General features: G+C 42.3%; 1 protein-coding gene across 1 annotated transcript in view; it reads left to right on the plus strand.

Moving 5' to 3' along the window:
• Window positions 1-5592: 5592 nt before the first annotated feature.
• LOC6612458 overlaps window positions 5593-15264 on the plus strand; it is a 62295-nt gene continuing 52623 nt past the window's right edge. Inside the window, exon 1 of the mRNA XM_032725089.1 lies at window positions 5593-6141. The gene's annotated coding sequence lies outside the window, so the exon portion shown is untranslated. The remainder of the gene's footprint in view (window positions 6142-15264) is intronic.

The following is a 15264-nucleotide window of genomic DNA, read 5'->3' on the forward strand; positions in this document are numbered from 1 at the left end:
TCCGTCCGTCCGTCTTCATACGTGTGCGTGCTCCAAAATCGAGAAACATCCCTTGGGTGGGGCAACATGGACAACGATGAGGACACATAAAGGCTAAATTGAGCTTGAATGTGCGCCATGGAAGACATTGCCTGGCCAATGGACAAACACTCAAGTCATTTATCCCACCTCCAAGCTTCTAAAAATACTACACGTATATCTGGCAGCCACCGGAGCCTATTGAATTGGAAAACTCAATGGATATAACCATTCAATTGCGTCCTACAAGTGTATAATTACGCCTCGCAAAGCAACTTTGGGAGTGGGAGTACCGGTATATGGATATGTCCCATCTCAATCTCTAACGGAATCCGTTTGCCACATCGCCTGGCTGCCACCCAGAACGTGTTAACACGAAGGCCGAAACGTGTGCTTTTGGCCCAGTGAGTGGGAGCCATCAGGGCGAGTCGTGCTGCCTGTCAACAGTTTTTGTTTCTATTCTGATGCTGTTCATCCATCCAGCAATGCTGCGATTGCGGGGAGTTCAGGACCAATGGTCCCATATGATACCTTTTACTCAAACTTTGCATAATCTCTAAATAAATAAGATTTGAAGCTGATGCAAATCAGTTTAAAAGTATCTGATAGAACGAACATTTTTAGATAGTATTTCATCAAACTAGCTTTCACAATATATTTCAAGGCTTATCCGTTTAAAGCCAAAAACTTCATGGCTTCGGTTGTGCCAAATGTGGAGATGTTTGGAAAACAGGCTCGCAATTTCTGGACAACTCTGACCGAGATGAAGATGCGCCGTCCTGCCCCCGAGGGTCCAACAAAGGGACAAAACAAACGACAGACATTTGGAGAGCGGGCGCGGGAATTGGCAAGTGGGCAGCTGCCCTAAAAGGTTGTTCCAACCAAATGAGAGAGCTTCAAGGTTGTGCCTGCGAGCCACAACAGCAAAGCAAAAGTGTGCGCGGGGAAAGCGGTGGGTTTTCCTCGGAAAATGACTGCTCTTGGAGAAGGTTTCCATTGGCATAGGGGGAATGGAAATAACAGATAATTGCCAACTGGATGAACCATCTTTGTACACCTTGGGTAACCAATAAACCAAGGGCATATATTATGCTACATTTTATATTTTTAATATAATCTATAATATATAATATATTTATAGTTTTAGCCAAACGGAATTTGTCATAAAGTTCTGTGTTGAATATTATATTACATGAATATAAAATAGAAAAGCATAGAGAATATTTTTCTGTGCACCAAAAATAGTGACCAACATTGAGGGAGTTCGTCATCGATGGCTGGCATAATTGCAGGACAGGAATTAAAAGGTGGTGCTCCAAGGTTAGACTCGATGGCGATGGTGGGCTGTTAATGCGATATTCGCCCAACCCTCTGAACTTTGAACTTAATGCACATTTAAATGGTGGCTCTTGGTCGCAGTCTGTTTGGCCAACTTTTCTGCTGACTTTTTAGACTAAAAGTCAAATATTTCATTTGGAAATTCCTAGCGACGAGGCGAGAATGAAATGTGAAATTTTCACCCACGCACACATGCACAACCCACATTTTTCTAACCTTGCGGAAAACCGCCCTGAATAACCCACCCACATTGGGTGGTGCTGCTTAAAAACTATAAATTAAGTTTACAACTTTTCCGCAGAAACTTTTTTATTTTTATTTCGCCCGCTTCGCTGGCACAGTCACTGTTATTTTCGCTGTTCTATCACAGTGTGACAAAATGGCATTGTCAACCCGGAATTGGAATCTTCGCCTCCGTCATCGCTTCTCCATTTCTCCATTTCTCCGCTTCTCCTTATCTCTGACTTTCTCAATTTCTGCATCTCTGGAAATATATGTCAAGTGTTACCAAAAGCAACTTTGACATCCATCATTTGGCATCTGTGGCACTTGTTGACCTTTGTTTGCAACACGACACAAACAGGATGCCGAAGTGGAAGCTCTGAGGTGGGGCGAAAATATAGGTGCAAATTGGGTGGCTGAGGTAACCCCCCCTCCGCCCAACCCACCTGCCAGCTAATCAAAATGTCGCACAAAGTTCATTAACAACATTTTCCAGTCAATTGTCTTGTCAAGCGAAAGAGTAGGGAAAGCTCCGGCAAATAGAGAGGAAAAACTGGAGACAGCCAGCACATTTCTGCAGCTGTATATTTATGTTTGCACTTGCCTTGTGGCAGGGGCGTGGCCCCGCCTCCTTTTCCGGGTCGTTGAGGTCGTCGGCGGCTCACTTTGTTAACAACTTGGCATAAAGTTGTTTGTCTTTCACCTCGGCGTGTCGATGACATCACAACGACGAAGTGGGTGAGGCAAATCAGGGAACGGGTGGAGAATTCACAGGAAGAGTCCAAATGTATTGCGAAGAAAATCCACTAAGCTTAACAAACTTCCCCGGGGGCAAATTTAAATTTCAGGCAAGAGATCTAACGCAAATTTCCGTGAAACTCGAAACTCCTTAAGTTTTAGAGCTACGAGTATAATTGTTATTTTTCTTTTTCTACAAATCTCGTAAATCTATAAACCATTTTTTCGGTGTGAACAAAGAAGCTGAAATTTTTAGCAATAGTTGTAAAGCGGTTGTAAAGTTGAGACTGGAGGACTGCAATTCATACAATATTCCGCAACAACTTACAGACGTTCACCCAGTTTTTCCCATGAGCCAAAAGCCAACGATATGTCGTTCTCATGGACTTTTCTCCATTTCCAAATTAAATTTTCCTACGCTTCGGCATCCAGCGAACTAACCGTCGGCCAAGGGTGTAAAAATCAATCAAACAAAACGAACTGACACTTGGACAGACGATTAAAGGAAATGGAAGAAAGCTTGGGGAAATTCGATATGCAAGTAAACGAAAACCAGACTTTGGGCAAGACAGATGGAAACCTTATGGATGATGGGCATGGGAATGTTGGGAAATGCTGCAAAAGTGCGGGGAGGGGGGGGGGGGCAAGATAAGTGGGGATTCTGTCATTGTTTCGGTCAAACGCACAACAACAGAGCGTTAAATTCACACAAAACGAGCAAAGATGAGTCCGATTTTGATTCCTAACCGTAGGTTCTTGGAAAGCCATTCGACCAGATCCTTGAAATTGTCCAAAATGAACACTAGGACCATGGCGAAATTAGAATGAATAGAATTAGAATTGAATTAGAATTAAGAATGTCAAGTAGTCTTATGAGTTTCTTTAGAGCAATCGCAGATAAAAGATCCTACATTATACATTTCAGATTACCATTTTTGTTTTTTATAAAATTTATAAAGTTAATGTTTGAAAAACTGATTTACGCGATTTCCCCATTTTTTCCTTAGTTTTCTCTGCTTTTTTTTCAGCAAAGAGAATGAAGAATCAGCAGCATAGATTATTTTTGCATATCAAATGGCCGAACGGAGTTTCCCGCCAGCCCTTCCGCCTTTCCCATTTCCATTTTCCGCAGCACTCCAGCCGAGTGAATGAATCCTTCACAGCGGAGGACACGCACAAAAGCGCAAGCAAGGCAAACAGGTCAAGGATATTATGCATATGTGAGTAGGCAAAACGAAACAAAGGGGGTGGTTGCCTGGGTGGGTGGTTTGTATGAGTGGTTGGGTTGTGGGCTGTGGGCTGCGTGGGTGGTGCAGCAAGGAGTCCCTCATTTTGGCTGTCATTGTCACCATCAGCCGTCTGCAGCGTCATCTTCATCTACATCGTCATTGTTGTTCGCCACTCGAAAGTCGCACAAATGAACGCGTAATTGTTTGCACATGAATACATTGAGTAAATATTTGCAAACACATTCAGCATTCCACCGGTTTTCCTCGCCTCTATACACGGACTCATCACGTTTTCCTCGATTTTCCCCCGATTTTCCTACGATTTTCACCCGTTTTTCAACCGGCTTTCTACCCGCCTTCTCCTCGACTGCATCCTGCCAGCTCAGCCAAGCTGAGCCATCATCATTTGCATGCCGGTGCAAAAGACTTGAATTGCATTGCCAAGTCAAAGAAGGCCTTAATCTGCTTACCTTGCCTCGGTGACATTTCTTTTCACACTCCACACTCCCCCGTCGCCCCGCCCCGCACTGAAGCCAGCCAGGAAAATGGAAAATCGCTGGAAAAGTTGCTTAGCTTGGCAGGGCTTTGCTTTAATTACGGCTGCCCCGACTTTGAGAGCATAAACAAATTGCAAATTGTTTATGGCATGCAAATTAATCAAATCTCTTTCTCAATTAAGCCTGCAAGCCAAGAAGCTCCAAGCGAAGGAATTGCAATGGGAGAAGTGTAGTAGTGTACAGAAGGCCAAATAAAAGCTAGCCGGAATAGGCAAAGTGAATCGACAGAAAGAAATATGGAAAACTGGAGAAAAATTGCAGTCAATACAAGCGCTCACATAACTTGAACGTCTGTTTTTGTTTATGCCAACTAATTGAGTACGGGAAATAGTTATTGGAAATGGAATGAATTAATAGTTTATTGAACTTCAATTAAGTACTAAAATATTCACTTTCATAGGTGTTTTGGAAGCATAAAGAAACTGCTTCAAAATATCTAAATATGCGAAGGACCTTATACAGTTTTCATTCCCTAAGCTGACCCTCGATGATCCCTAAACGAACGAATCCCTGCGAAATGTTGCTCACATCCAATTAAATTCGCTCAGCTCCGTAATTTGGAGCTGTGAAGTTTCCATTTCGCAGCCCGGGGGGAGCCAACTCATGTAATTGAGTGTAAACTTGTCAGAGCATTTATTTAATGCCTAATCAAGTGATGTATAACACATGACTTACCCACTTCACCGCCTCCGCTCCGTGCTCCATTCCTTTCGACTCTGACCGGGTTGCCATGGGTTAAGCGGGCCGATGATGGGTGGCGAATTGGCTTTTTCGGGGCATGGGGGTTAAGTTTAAGTGTCAGTTGTAGCTTGTCAAAACTTGTGTTGTCCAATTAGCATAATTTCTTGTCTCAACTTCGGCCCCGATGCAACAGATACGTAATTCGGATACGAAAGTATCTACGACACATCTAAATTGCCGGATGCCCGGAATTCACTTAGGTTCCCATTAAATAGTTACGGAAACTTATCCTCGTCTGGATGGCATTTTCCGCTCAGATGGACTCGCTCATTAAAGAATGAAATGTAATTATTTCAGATATTCCAGCACAACAATTAATCATTGGGATCTAGGTGGTATTATGTGTGTGTGTGACGGTTGTATCTCAAGCATCTAGGACAGTCCCACCTTGAGCATATTCTTACTTTTAATCAAGTTATTAATATGTTTTTAATATTTTCCCGACGCGCAATACTGGGGCATTGTTGGAAATCCAGATTGTCAGTATGCCAGTACCACTAGCATAGTGATTCCCACCACCATTCTTGGCAATTAGGACCGCTACGATGGCCATAAGCGATTTTGGGTAGCCGAAAGAGAAAAATCAACAGCTGGCGAAGAGCGAGCCAAGGTCGTTCGCCGGGCGGCCGCTCTTTAGTGCGGGGAAAACCGTTGGGGAAAACTCACCACGACGACGAGGATTTTCCGAGGCGACGAGGGCATCGCACGAGGCTTTTCCGTACGGCATTCAGTCTCACGTTGAACTCTGCTGCTGTTTGTTGTCAGCCGGCTGGTGAATTAACCCCCAGGACACACAGAAGCCAACCGATTTGGCTGAGCCAACTCTGAGCCACTCAGCCAGCCGAAGGACGAAGGACCACGACCACGACAATTCGCGACGTGTTGTTTGAGACCAGAAACCCAGAAACCAGAGACCTCAGGTCCTTATGGTGTCCTGTGATCGCGTGACGATAATTGTTTGTGCTCCGTGTTTCGTACGAAAGAAAAATAAATAAACACTGGAAAAGTTCGCTGATCTCTGTGCGCGATTTTCCATTATTTTCCAAACTTTTTTTTTGTTTTTGTTTTCCCGGCACCAGACCACGCACACACACACAGAGAGAGTGATAATGATGGTGATGAAAATCGAATAACAAGTGAATGCAACAAATGCGCATGAAATGAAAAATTTGTCCACACAAGTGTGAAAAACCGAAAAGTAAAAATCAGATAAAACTGAGATAATCAGCGAGCGAACGAGGCGAAGCCGGAAAACCCAATCAACCAAATAAGCTGAGGGCCAAAGTGCTCCGAGAACGGTTAGTAAACACAAATTGTTTGTTTTCGTGGCTTTTTCCTGTGTTTGCCTGGAATTGGGGACTATTTTCTTAGAAGAGAACCGAAAAAGGCCAATACGAGTGTGTTTTCTACCAATTTATCCCCATCTACCCACTTAATCCACGAGATCAGCTAGACACTTTGAGAATCGCCGAGAGGGGCGCTAAACGTTGTCGCCTTGTTTTATGACTATGAATGAGTGTATATTTGCATTGCTATTATTTTCTTAACGAATAACAATCAACTAACTATGTTTGGTTAGTAAGTAAATACAGTAGGTCGCAACAGAGTTATATTTAAAAAATAGACGATTTCGAGTACATTCAAAGTAAATATTGGATAACACTTATCCAAAATGTGAAGCGAACTTATTTGCAAACTGTCAATGCCTCTGCCCTTCTGATGATAAATTCTGCACGGACAAGTGTTGGTCCAGGCTCAGGAGGACCCTTATCTAGGCAACCCAAACGATGACAGTTCATTTTCCGGGGGATGGAGGCTAATCAATTCCGGCACCAGACCCCAGCGATAAGCAGTTGTAAATCAGGGCTTCATAAATATGGAATTGTGGAAAATAAGTGACTCCATCAGGCAGTGAAAACTATCCCTATTCTCCCTTATCCTCCTACGCCGGAAAGTGTGACAAAGCAGGGGCCACGACAGGACGAGGACCTACATGATTTATAAGGCACATTAAATTGAATATTCAACATAATGTAGCATTTAAATGACCCACGCACAGCGTCGAGCGAGCAAATGTGTATATATTATAAGGAAAAGTGGCACACGACGGCCTTGAAGGTCAACGCGGCGGTTTTCCAAGGAAGAATGCGAAAAGAGGGCTCTTTATGGCCAACTCCTTGCCATATTGTTTAAATGCGAAGACCGCTTAAAGTTTGGCCGGCGATTGAAATTCCTTCACTGCTGGAGTGGGGAGCAAATACTCATCCAAAAAAGCATAAACAAAAAAAAAATTCGCACACTTTGCGTGTGCGTGTGTGGGGGAAAGTAATTTACCAACACAGCGCCAGGGAAAGCATCATAAATCACACGTTCTGCCCAACTACAACTACAGAAAGTGACATTCGCTGGGGGCGGGAGGTGGTAGGCGGGTGTGGGGGGCGTGGCGCGTGACGTGTCCAGGTCAAATGTCAAAAGTCAACCAATTTGGGCAACATTTTGACAGACACTGCGCTTAGCCGCCGGCTGGCTGTTCATCATTGTGCAACACTGCCAACCGATTATCGCAAGGGCGTGATGAGTTACTCGCATTCCATCCCAAGAGGATTACACACGAGTTTCAGAGTCCCCCCATCACCACAGATTATTTCAATTTACACAGCAGCTCGAGTTTCGAGGGAAAGTCGCATGCTCGAAGTTCAACCTAATTCAAAACAATAAAAACGCGTACAAAATATGTATTCAGTTTCACAATCTCATTTTGCCACACTCATGAGAGCTAACATGATTGCTTCACTAGTCTCAAAAAATAAATATATTATATTTTAAACACTTTCATATGTGCACGAAACAGAAACATGAAAATTTCATTAAAAAGTTAAACATGTTTTGCAAATTATTAAAACTTTGCTGTCAATATCAAGCCGCGTAATCAATTTCAAAGTGCCAGCAGTGGGTAAACTAAATTATTAACTTTTACCGAAACTAAACGCTTATTATTTTGAAATGATTATGGACAGGAGATATATGTAGAACCCATGTTTTATTGTTTCCATTAACTTTCGAGTGACTCCAAACCATACATCCCTTTGCCAGCCCAGGTAATCACTCCATGCCAGCCCCTTGACCCGCAAATCATATTTTCCGGCCGTGGATTTATGGGCTGCCCTTCCTCTCCTCGCAAAATGTATGGCCCTGGGTTAACAAGATGTTTATAAAAATGATATTACGATTTGCCTAACCCACAAGATGGCACGCACAATGTGTGTGAAAGGGAAGTTGGAGGGGGACATGGGGGGCGTTGGGGATCTAAGGCCATTAGACAACGCATTAATCTAATCATGAGTTGCTCTGTCTGTGTGCCAAAAATCATGAACTCAAAAATGGTGGCCCTTAAAAAAAATAAAAGTGTGAGACATTTGCAAGTTGATTTATAAGCGCGCTGATGTCAGTTACGTGCAAAATGGCAGCAAGTTTTTGGCCCACGCATGGGTTAAGAGAGGTTAAAGGGGGGGCGATGGGTGGTGGGTGAGTTGGCTCACCTGCTTTCGTGTGCCCGGGGTGAAAGGTTACTGGCGGGGATTTGCCAAAGTCAGAGGCAAAGGCAGCGCTCGCTACCATTGCGCAAATTGCTTGCAACACTTTTTGTGCCATTCAACCCCGCTCCATTCCTTGGCTGCCTTGGCTTTTATAAATCGTTTAACCAGCCCACCTGCCCGCCGCGATTTTCCACTCCCTGGATAACAACAACAGCGGAGCGGTGGCGACAACTCGAGTCAAAAGAAGCCCGAAAAACAGGAAGCCACTCCCGTTCCCGTTCGCCTTCCCATGCCCTTTGACCCCGAATCCCCAGCGTTTCGGGCGCCACTGAAAACACATCCATCAACAGCGTATTTATATGCGAGGCAAAAGGTTAAAGGTGTTTTCTTTTTACTTCTTTCCCACCTCCTCATTTTGTATCCAGAGAGAAAGCTCCTAATTGTCAGGACTTTGCATTGGCCTCAGCTTGTTTGGTCCTTGCATACTTTTGTGCGCTCGTCGCGTAATGAAGATAATTGCTGCTAAGCGGATCCTGCAGGATTTCTGAGACACCTCCGCGTTCTCACACCCGTTCATAAAATCCGCAATGTTTCTGGCCGGATTTTCCGGTAGGCGGGGGGGGCGAAAGTTGGCCAAAACAGGCAGGAGCTCTCATTTATCTAAATTTAATTTAAACTTTGCTAATTTCAACGCATTTTTATGTTTTTGGTTTCGTTATTTGGCCATTAGTTTTCATCTTTAGGTATACTTTTAAACGATTAAATTGCAAATTCAAGGACCTTAGGAATACAAATTTTAAATGCAGCTGCTGTTTTACGTTATATTCCCTTATTGCGCTTAATATATTTTTTTCTTTTTGGCTTAGTTGCTTACTCATTTCTACGTTTTTAATTTGCCCGGGCGAGGACCAAGGACTTCCTTTTGCCGAGCAGCATCTCTGGTTGCTTTAGCGAGGACGACCTGCATTAATTAAATTCTTTCAGGTGTTAAAAGGTGTCGAGTCTGCAGCTATTGTTAATGCAGGATAGAAAGGACGAAGCAGCGTAAGGGTGGCTAATTGGTAAATGCTCTGAAGTGCCACGGCTAACGAGGCGTATGCGTAGTCCGAACAGAGTCAGAAGCGGCAGGTGCTTTTGGCCTAATCAGTGGAGAGAAGCTCCTCCCGGATTTACCATTTAAGCTATACTAATCCCGACCGATATATCCTAGTCGGATTCCGATTTCAATCGTAAGTTTTACGCACTAGCCTGTGGAAAAATAGCAAGAATAATTTTGACAGACGTTCACATTTATGACCAAAAAACCCATGACAACAGGTAATTGTTTTTCTTATACGTTTCTTTCTCAGTTTTTCCTTCTTTTTTTTAAGACAATAGGCTGTGTGCCTATTTTCTACTTCATTTTTGCTTCATTTGTTGTCTGTTTTCGGTCTTCTGCTCCCTCGTTTGTTGGCATAAATTTATTGTATTTGCCCGCCTTACGCATTTGCATAAATATTTTAATTTGCATTTCAACGAACACGAAAAGCGAAACGAAGCCAAGCCATAAAATCCATATACCCAAAAAAAATGACTAGTATACATATATATAGTAAAATATATATGCAGACCCAGAGGACTGAATGAAAAAATAATAATCAGTGGAAATCTACATGTAATCAAAGTGTTACAACTATCGAAAGACTTTATTTGTATAAAATTCTCGCAACATTTGTATGCAAATTCATTTTTGGTTGGCTTAAAAAAATATATAATAAGAATTGTATTTCCTATCACAACTGAATTTTCTATGAGGTCACAGAAATGGATATTCAATTTCGCATAAAAATATCCTTTTTGTCAATAGTATAATTTAGATATAGGTGTTCTTTTCCAAGTGAAACACATTCAAATACTCATTTGCGAATCGCAAGTAACTTGTTTCAATATTGAATCGGTTAAGACTTTTGCTCTGCCTCGAAAATCCATAGATCGTTAAAACTTTGGGACATTGCGCATACGACACGTTGTCTCGTGAAAGTTTCCAGATTCTTATCATAGCACAAAAAGTGGGCGGGAGTGGGAGGTGAGCAGAAGGAAAACAGCGATGGGTGGAGGGCAGAAAAAAAACTAAGCAAACAGCCCTCGCACAGGCAAATATGTTTTCATTTTCTCATATCTCCGGCCACACAGGACGAAAAGGACTACTGCACCAGCGTATGAGCTAAAACTTTCCATTTCAAAATATTTTCTTAGCAAGCTTCTCATTGCCGGCGCTCCTTTGCCAAATGCACAGGAGCTGGGAGCTGGCAATGCACAAAGCAAAAAATCCTAGAGCCAAAACAAGATCCGCAAAAAGCTGCACGGTGGGCGCAAAGCAAAAACAAGTCTCGCCTGCAGATGTTTGCTGGCCGAAAAGCCGAAAACAAGAAGCCTTTTTCCACCTCTCCACATTTCGCCGGATCCATAATTGAATTTCGTCAGGCCATTTGCATATGCTGGCCAGAAGCTTTCGGCACAACCGGCTTGCACAGCTGGACAATTGCACTGAATTTACGCAATTACTATCGGATGCGATGATGCACTGGGATCCCCGAAAAGGAAATGTAAATTTAATAAGCTAAATAACCGGGCCGCATTTAACACGCATAATTCGGGAACAAAGGGCACTGGATGGATGTTAAGGCTTCCGGAAATACTCTCAATGCATTATTCATTCAGCCTACGGTTGGACTTTTCAATTTCAATCCTTATTATTTCAACTGCCCTAAGTAATTAAGCAACATTGCGAATGCATACTTAAATACGAACTCACTGCTGCAACGGTTTGGCAATTATTTGTTGAGCTAGTGCATTTAATTATACTAATACCATGATCGAGGAATATACTACCCGCTTTTAATTGGGTTTTAGCTTCCAGATAATTAAATTTCCTTAGACTATGTTAAATTACAAATATTCAGAGGGAATAAGTGCAAATTTAAAGCTCAAGGATAACACGAAAATGTAACAGAGCTTTTCAGTTCAAATGAGAAATACCTGAGGGCCACACAAGAGTTCATCCAGAAGTGTGCGTGCACAATCCTTTAACAATGAAATCTACATAGCCAAGAGTCCCCAAACAATTTCCTAGCAATTAACCGGAATACCGCAACGTTTTCGCCACAATTGAAAAATACTTCTAGTCCTTTGTTGTGCAAAAAAAAAAAAAACCCGCATAATTCAATCAGCTACATCGGAAACGAACTGAGACCACGCCGAGCACAATCACTTTATTAGCCATATATCCACATGGCCATAAAAAAAAGCACACAGAGTAATGGCCATCAAATTTGAGGATTCAATGCGCCAAAAATGCTGTTCATCCTATTTTGCTCCGCTGGGTCTGCCGCTCTTTGCGGGCTCTGTTTATCGATAGGTAATATATTTATATTTAAATAACACTTCATCATGTCGACGCTGCGTATGCGTAATATTGTTCGCTTTCATGTTTCGGCCAAGTGAAGCCGAAGCGAAAGCCATGGCCCATGGAGAGCATCGACTTATAAATAAACTTGATCCATTGCACGGAGCACGGGGTAAAAGGCCATGAGACATGGCCTGCCAAGATATAGGCACACACAATTTGCCTCGACTGTCGAGTGCGATAAATTTGGGCTTATGATTTTATCCCTTTTTACAGCCCTTTTCAGGCCCGCGAAACGAAAAACGCGAGGCACATTTCCAAGTCAATTCCTCAGTTTCATTTTCATTCCGATTGTGGAATGGGCGCGGGCGGGCCTTTTGGCCCGGATTCACTGGCTTTTCCCTTTCTGGGTGCGCTGGTCTTTCCTGGCCAGTCATGCGTGAAACAGCGCTTCAGGAACAGACAAAACCGAGAGACATCGCATTGTCTGCCGCTGAAGAATAAATAAACTACTCGTAACAACAATAAGCGGAGCAAGTCAAGCAAATTACGCACACACAGTGACACAAATAAGTTTATTCGGTTAACTTTGGCCGCAGAACTAAATAGTGAAAATCAAATATAGAAAAGCGAAACTTTTCACCATTGACATGCATAGAAAATAGGAAGAAAAAATCAACGGAAACACAAATTGGGCCGTAAATAGAAAAGAAAAGAATGGAATTGAATTAACGAAAAATAGGAATAAAAAGCGAGCATATATTCGATATCCCAGCAAGGCTCCTTGAAAATGATTTAGCCCCAAGAATTGCCTGGGAATTGCCTCCTTTGAGATGAACTCGAGTGGAAGAGCAACTTTGCGGATGGAATTATCTCTCATGAAGATGTAATTGATAAATGGGCAGGGGCCCAACCCCGCTCGCCGATGGTAATGAAAATGGCAATGGAAATGCGATATACGATATGCGATATGCGATACTCTAAGCCCAACTGATTGCACAAGAGCCCTGGAGAAAGGTCGCTGGTTTTGTGGTTACAGAATTCTGCACCAAAATCGTTGAAGTCTGGAAGAGACGCCCAGAACCAAATCGAATTGCCACACAAATACATACGTACATACATATGAACTTGTAAGCTTTATAATTAAATGAAAAACTTTTAAAGTGGCATTTAGTTCATCATGTGCTTAACCAAGACAAAGGGAAATAATAAATAAGTTTGTATATCAACGAAATAAGCCAGGATAATACATTGCTTATCCGTATTCAAATTAAGTTATTATTTAACTCCAATGCCTTTGAAAATTAAATCAATTTATCAACTCGAGGTGTTCGTCAAAGCGAGCCTCCAACTCAACAACAACAACCATAAATCCCATCTCCCAATAGTTTGGCAATTATTTCGAGTACTCAAACCCTTTCACCTCAAATTGCTGGTCTACCCATGAAGTGTTTACACAACAGGTACCCCATTCACTGATTCCAATTGTAGTAAAAGCAGCGGGTACTCAAGTCAACAACTCAACAATAGTTTAACAATCGCTCTCTGTCGATATGACAGCAATCAAATGGAAATAAGTACGGCACATTATTAACCTACCAATGCAAGGGAACCGAAAGGCATTGGGCACAATAAAAATGCGAACAATTGGCGAATATTTATAGATGCTTATAATACATCCACTTGGGCATTTTATTCGCTGACACTTGATCATTCTTGATCAAGAGAGATTCGCTTCCCCCACTCAATGAATCTCAAGCAGCAAGAGCTACTTACACACGCACATGTAAATAGATGGCCATGTGTGGGTGAATGTCCTGGCCCTTGAGCGTGTGTGTGTGTGTGTAATTATGTGCTACATCATCTTTTATGGGGGCTCAAAGAACAAGGGGGCCATGCATCATTTTCTTTGCCGCTTCCTCTTAATCTTTTTGCTTTTTTTTATTGTCAAGTGTATCAAACGGAATATTGCCACGCCCCCAGGGCCGACGAGCAGACCAGCTTTTGGCCCCTTATTGCAACCACTATGTCTCTCGTTTGTTTGTGTTTAATCTCGTTTTAATGCCGTCGAGCATCATCGTAAAAATTATTACATTAAATGTCAACGCAAAAGTGAGGAAGAACGCTGTAAAAGTGGAGGAGCACTAACACACATGGCTGGGTACAGAGAGAGAAATATGTGTAAGGTTTTAGCTTACAGAAATCTAGAAAGTAACTTTCAGTGGTGTACATAATGTTACAAAATGTATACAATTTAGTTTTTTAGCGCCACCGGCATAGTTGCCTGCTCTTATTTAACCACTTTTTACGTTATTTCACATAATATTGTTAAGTAACTATTTAATTTTTCGCCGTGTCAATGAAGAAAGCGAAATGAGAGAGGAAGAAAGATATGGGTGGATAGAGCAGGTTCACTGAAGACGGTGAAGGTCTGTTGGTTTAAGAGGGTCGTTATTATTAAATTTTATACACGCACACCTACAGACAACAATAAAGTGTGCGACTGTACGCCCAAAACACACACACACACAATCCGCACACCCACACTCACTTACAAACAATGTATACGCCACTAAAATTCAATTTTTACGAGCATAATATGTTTCAATGGCAACACACACACAGACACACACAGAGATAAACGCACACACACACACACACGTTTCACAGGCACACCTTCACTTAGGGCCTTCTTTTGTCTTTGTCGCAGCCTCCGTTTGCCAGCCCACTACCCATTACCACCCACCACAATCATTTCGGCAACTGCTTTTTATGTGTGTCGCACATTATTAAATGAATTCAAGCGCAGAAAATTGCCTGCCTGCCTGCCACGCCCACTTTTGTCAATAAGCTTAGCGTTGCGAGCAGCAAATCAAGTCCATATCAGATGGCAGGCAAATTGCTTTTAAAATAATAACAGGCGAATGCAAATATAAGGTGCGCAAAAACAACAGCCAGATTTTTCATAAATTTCCACTCTTTCTTATCTTTCGATAAACAGGTCATTAGCTTTACAAATATGCACAGAAAGTAAATTTGCTATTTATACAATATGTTTTTCCACACATTATGTGATTCCTTCAAGGAGACATTTAATGATCAGTTCTTATGCTCAGTATGATAAATGACCCAAATATTCCTAGGATAACACCGCATTTCCAACGACACAGACATGTAGAACGTTACTCACTTATCCTATTTATAGGTTCATATTCTACTCTCCCACCCACACAGGAGATGCATTTTCCTGTCTGATTCACTTCCGCATGGTGCAAATAGGACATACTTCTGGGCTGATTTGAATGTTGACACGTTCTGGTACTTCTGCATCCCCTTTTCCTGGTCTTGTTTCAGCTTATTATCGCAAGTCCTTTGCCATTTCCATACAATCAAATGTAACTAATGAGGCGTATAATCATTGTTATGTCAACAGTTTTGCTGCCTTTTGACAAACGGCACATACACAACCAGATGAAAGACAGGCGGCTGTGAAAAAGGGC

This window comes from Drosophila sechellia, chromosome X, assembly GCF_004382195.2.
Source record: "Drosophila sechellia strain sech25 chromosome X, ASM438219v1, whole genome shotgun sequence".
Taxonomy (NCBI): Eukaryota; Metazoa; Arthropoda; class Insecta; order Diptera; family Drosophilidae; genus Drosophila; species Drosophila sechellia.